This window comes from Bidens hawaiensis, unplaced genomic scaffold (assembly GCF_021521415.1).
Source record: "Bidens hawaiensis isolate Kalapana, Puna unplaced genomic scaffold, B.hawaiensis_p1.1 tig00063087_1, whole genome shotgun sequence".
Lineage (NCBI taxonomy): Eukaryota > Viridiplantae > Streptophyta > Magnoliopsida > Asterales > Asteraceae > Bidens > Bidens hawaiensis.
Genome location: NW_027506528.1, coordinates 84,195 through 90,194, shown reverse-complemented (window position 1 = coordinate 90,194; position 6,000 = coordinate 84,195). Strand labels below are relative to the sequence as shown.

The 6,000-nt window shown below is 34.9% G+C and overlaps 1 pseudogene across 1 annotated transcript; it reads right to left on the bottom strand.

Annotated features, from left to right (window-relative positions):
- Positions 1-8: 8 nt before the first annotated feature.
- On the bottom strand, positions 9-4,705 carry LOC143618080 (zeaxanthin epoxidase, chloroplastic-like; annotated as a pseudogene). The gene is made up of 15 exons (XR_013150944.1): positions 4,085-4,705; positions 3,053-3,214; positions 2,887-2,961; positions 2,708-2,808; positions 2,518-2,633; positions 1,930-2,141; positions 1,749-1,840; positions 1,518-1,632; positions 1,322-1,425; positions 1,199-1,244; positions 906-970; positions 747-833; positions 614-668; positions 435-523; positions 9-148 (listed from the first exon to the last, which is right to left on the bottom strand). The product of XR_013150944.1 is annotated as a zeaxanthin epoxidase, chloroplastic-like (transcript).
- Between the last annotated feature and the right edge of the window lie 1,295 nt (positions 4,706-6,000).

Sequence of the window (6,000 nt, the reverse complement as noted above, 5' to 3'; positions counted from 1 at the left end):
ACAAAAGTCACAGATTGACCATTTGGGGGTACTTGACTACTTTCTATAAACTTGTGTTACCTTCTTGTTCGCACCAAACTCGATCATGTCTGACGGGTGAAAACGAGTTGGGAAGTTTGGCGGCACATGGTATCGCCTCTCCTCGTTACTGTAAACAAAAAAAATGGATGTTGAGATAATTCTGCATTAAAAGATGCCAAGATTTACATGTATGTATGTGGCATGTGCAAAAAGATCATATTTTTAGTATGCTCCTCAGTGAAATGAAGCTAGCTTTGCATATATGCATGATTCACCCATTAGCCCACCAATGAAAAGATGCAAGATTTACATGCATGTGCAAAGATATCATATTTTTTAGATATGTGTATACCCGTGTGATGCACGCACGTACACATGCATATAAAATTTGAGAATTTGCCTCTTTAACTTACTCGATAATCCAGGTACCATGTTCACTCCTTAAATCAGTCACAAAGAAGGCCCCATCTTTGCAGCTAATTCGAGCATGCAATTTTGAAACCTGGAATTAAAGAACACTGCTTTAACACCGAGAAGTAGGATGGTCTAGTTAACCGACAAGACGACAATAATGCAAAATAGCATAACAAACCTCCGGTGAAGATATGACTATTGAATTTCCAGGCATACTCATGTGTGGCACACTCCTACATAATAAAGATATCCATTTAGAGTAAATTCATTTGACTAGATGTTGACTTTTTTGTGGTCAAAGGAAGACTCACCCAACTATACAGGGCTCTTTGTCATCACGACTTAATCGAACAGGTTCCGAATCGGAATTTGCACTTCCAACCGGAAGTAAAAACCATCTACCAAACACAAAATATAAAAAAATAAAAAAAAATCACTTAAATTATTTTTTAAGGTGAAATATTACTCACTCGCCGCTAAGAGCACGTTCTAAAGCATCATCATCTCTAAACCATGTTTGCAAATCATTGCTTGCCTGTATAATCAGTACTTAGTACATTGTCTTTGAAAGTCAAAACAAGCTATTTTGCTTATACTCAAAAGTATACAAATTAAAAAAAAAACATTAACAACATCCAAAAAGCTCTAGAAATGCTATAAAAAGAACAAGAATTGGTGTAAAATGAAGGGAAAAAGAACCCGATAATTGTACGTTTAGGAAAACATATTTGACCAACATAAGTCAAAGGTGAAAGCAGCTTACTTTATCACTGAGCCTGCAGGACTGTGGTCTTCCTTCAAGTTTTGAACTGCAAAAATAACATGAAGAATTTAGACAAATAAAAAAACTTTCAAAGTTCAATAAATAGCTTCATGTATCACTCACCCGTTGCCACCAAGAACCCAACTAAGCATCAAAGGCATTCCAATATCAATGAAAAATCTTCCACCGACACGTCCAGGATGTGGTATCCTAAAATTCGTTAAAAACTGCAAAAAACGAAGATGTTAGGCACAAAGAAAAAGAAATGGTTCAAAATGTCAACTTTGTCTAATTAGAGGGTGTGTTTTGTAACTCTTACCGACAACGGACCAAGTCCCACGCCCAAATAGGCCTTGTAAGTTGATGCCATTATTGCAGCCATTCTTGCTAAACCATGTATAACCGCAACCCGTAGTCTTCTTGCATCTTCATATCTAAATAGATCAAAAGGGTCAAAACATGAAAAATGCAAAATACACCATTTAGTTGTTTATAGACGGGAAAACGATTTTCTATATATATTTTTAAATGAAGTGTTTGCTACACATACTTCCTTAGGGAAGATACGATATCAACAGGTGATCCTGACTCGGTGCTTTGTTTCCAAGCTTTATCGAGCTCAAGAGCTAGCTGATAGCTATCCTGTAAAATCATGAACCGGTAAATTAGTCGAAAATTAAACAAAAAACACAAAAAAATTGTAAATTTTATACTATTACTTAAAATAGTACCTCAATTGCCATGCAACCTCCTTGACCCAAATTAGGCTGCATTGCATGAACCGAGTCTCCAAGCAAGGTTACACGACCCCTTCCCCATGTAAACTTAGGGGTGCGGTCAAATATATCACGTCTTAATATTGCTTCTTCGTCGGTTGCGAGCAACAAATCCACCACATTATCACACCAGCCTCCAAAGATTTGTAGAAGTCGTTCCTTTTTACCTATAAAAATAGTAGAACATCAAGAACATAAGTTTGAAGTTGAAGCTAGTTAATAAAAGAAGGTTTAATCAATCCCATTTCATTTTATATAACTTCATTTTATATATATGGCATATTTGCTACTAAAAGAAGAAAAATCTTGAACCTTGAATCAATCCCGTTTAATTTTAATCAACTTCATGTCAAATATAGGACATGTGTGCTAATAAAAGTAGAAAAAAAATGAATCTTGAATCAATCCCATTTCATTTTATCGAGCTTCATTTCAAATATATGGCATATGTGCTAATAAAAGACAAAAAAAAAGTTTAAATCTTGACTCGATCCCAATATGAATATTAAGTATATGACATGTAAACATTTCAAGAGAGATTACCATTAGGTTTATCGGTACCGCCAGCTGGTTCTTTGTGAAATGCATACCATTGCATCTTCCCACCACCAACATCCGAAGAAACAAAGTACTGCTTGTGCCCTAAGAACACGCGGTACCTATAGAAAGTACACAAAACATTAAAGATAACGAAAATATATTAAAAGAAAAACGTTAACACACATGAACATACCCGACAGTGTCGATATCTGGTGGAATAAAATCAGCTATTCCAGTGTAACAAGTGTAACCAGAGTATGTGACATCTTTCGGTCCAAACAAATTCTTCCGGACCTGTTTATACACATGTGGCATGCGTTAATAATGAAAAAACAATGAAACTTTTTGTAAAATTTGTATATAATATCATACCTTTGACCATATTCCATCAGCACCAACTAGAAGATCGCCTTCAAACCGTTGTCCATCTTCAAGAACCACGGAAACCTATATAAACAACATGCACGCATTCATTGAATATTATCATTAAAAGAACAAGAAAATGAATATGGAGGTGAAAAGAGGTTAAAGATATAACCTTTTCACCATGATCTTCAAAGCTGACTACATTGCTACCATTTAAAATAATATCTTCCCGACAGCTTCGGCTAAAATCTTTTGTAACGTCATTCGACTTATAACTCTGGTAACCGGAAGACCCCTCTCCGCTGCAGGGGTGAATGTATCGAATTTGATATACCTGATAACCACAAGTGTTCAAAATTTCAGTATAAAATCATATGTAAAGTATTTTTCAACCTCATAAACTGAAAATTGCTATTGAACCAGTTAGACACAAGAAAACACACAATACAAAAAAAAAAAAAAAAGAAAACCATAAAAATAAAATCTTAAGATACGAGACGGGGAATTTAAGATTTGGCAATAACTGTTAAAGAGATAATCTGTAAAAGACCCTGATTTAATGTTTTTGGGATTCATTAATATATAATTTTCTTTGAGAATTATGTTTGTGCTTCATTTGTGCTTACAATAATATTCAATCTTATTGTAACATTCAAACTGTCACTTAACACCAAAGGTGTGTTTGGATGTGCATGTACCCTTGATTAATAATCAAGTAATTATGCAACTACTATGCGGTCAATCTCGGTAGTATCTCGGTCATCGGTCCTCATCTGAAAAATCGGTACCGATAATATCTGCAATATTGACCGATATTCTTGATATCAGTGTATTAAGTCTTAATTTTCAACTTTTAGTGTTTAATTTGGTGTTTTTGAGCCTTAATCAGTTCCTACTTGCTACAACTATTAGTGTTTTGCAAGTTGCAAAAGAATAATTTGTTAATAGTAAGAGAGTATATTGAATCATTGGTGTTAAAGTGCTCTATATATAAAATATTAAAATCACTGATATCTCAAATAACGGTCCTCGTCCTCAACCGATATCCGATATGTTTCCGCGTTAACTGCTTAGTGCAACTATTATTCTTAAATTCTTATAATGGTTTAAATTCCCACAATCAATCAATCATGCCCAGTAAAATCCCACAATAAAAATAAAAAAATAAAATAAAATAAAAACAGAAAAAGAACAAGACTTTTACCAATTACCAGAAACACCATCAACCAACCCATTAATCCTCTGGCCAGTAATGCATCCAGCCTGCATAACCTCATCAGCCACATCCAAATCAATAGCTTCCAAAGCAGCCAAAGCATTACTTTGTATCTGTATTGGACCTCTATACTGTCCTTCACCTCTAATAGCACTCAAATCTCTCTCAAACACCACCACTTCAAACCCTTTTCTTTTTGCAGCCAAAGCAAACACCAACCCACCAATCCCACCACCAGCCACCAACACCCTTATATTCTTCTTATTATTATTATTCTTATTATCATCACCACCTTCAACCACCCTCTCTGGTGGTGATTCAGCCAATAAAGCTTTGATCTTTGATGAAACACCATGTTTCTTGAAAGACCCAGATGCTGGTTTCTTGAAATTTTGATGGGTTAGTTTGTATTGAACTGAGTTCAAGAATTCAATGGGTAGCTGAGTTTTTGGGTGGAGTGTGAGTTTTGGGCTAAATATGATATGGGTATTTGCCATAAGTGTTTAAAGATTAATAAAAGTTGATAAAAATTGAATCTTGGTTCAGTTTTGAACTTTTGATGGTTTCTTGAATTTTTGATTTGTGTGTTTTATTCATTTATTGAGGTTTAAGTGATGAAGTGATGAGATGTGGTGGTGGAGGAAGTGGGATTTTGAACCAATCACTTAAAGAGACATGGCAAGTGCAGAGCCAGAACTAGAGATTTTTGAATGCCACGTGTCAGTGTTTGATTATTTTATTATTTGTTCAAAAGAAATATCTTTAAGCTATACTTGAGGGGCTACAAAATGAAACGTTTTGTGACAAAAACCTCGCCTCAAAAATCGTCTGCGGGGCGGTGTTGTAGCCCCTTCTCGCCCTTTTTCCCCACCCACGACACAGCCTTATGGAGGTAAGCTCGTGTCATGTGTAGTGGGCGAGAACTTGTGGGCGACATGGGCGATTTTGACTTGGAACATTGCTCCCCGGCAAAAAATGGGGCGATAAGGGGGGGGGGGGGGGGGGGGGGGCGAGAACTATTTGTCGCCTGTCTGTGGGTATGTGTGTATATTATTATTATATGATGTGTGTGATATATATGTATATATATAGGGCCACAACACCATTACATTCTTAAAACAAAAATCATTATTTGTTGACTGAGCGTGGCATAATTGTCTTATTTTATAACCCCTCCACTTCACTACATATAGCGTAATGTTTAACTATTTATTGAATACATTTTTTATATTTTTTTAATGGTATCTGACTATATGTGGTGGTATGAATGAATTGCATCTACACCCTTAAAGCTATGTTTTAGCTACAATGGTCCTTAAGTTATAAGTTGGGATTTTTAGTGTACCTAATAACCTGTCTTTTGTGTTATCATTAGGTTATTAAACAATAACTTTGTGTCCAACCATTAGGTAACATCAAAACATGTTTAGCATGTGATAATTTGGCATTTTGTTGATTAATTTCCACTTTGCATTTTTTATGCTATCTTAAATTAGTGATTTATTATTTTTATTATCTAAACTTTTTATATTATTTAGTTACCATAGTGATTATTGCTAACATTATTTGACTTTTTAGGATCATTATTATTGTTGATATAATAAAATGTAAACCAACATATTTATTTTGATATATTTCTATATAGAAGACACCGTCCTAACACACTGTACACAAGTGATGAAAAACACTACATTATTATCTACTAATATGGAGTTTTTTGTAAAGAGCACGAGAACCATGTAGCAACGTCAAAGATGAGATTATTCTAGCTCAAAGTGGTTCTTAGCGGTGGTGTTTTGTCGTTCTTTGCCATCTGGATCGTGAATAGAGTTGTAAACATCATGAACAACTAATTAGTAGGTTAATATCCGTGAATACTCCTATGATCAAGTTAGTATACAATA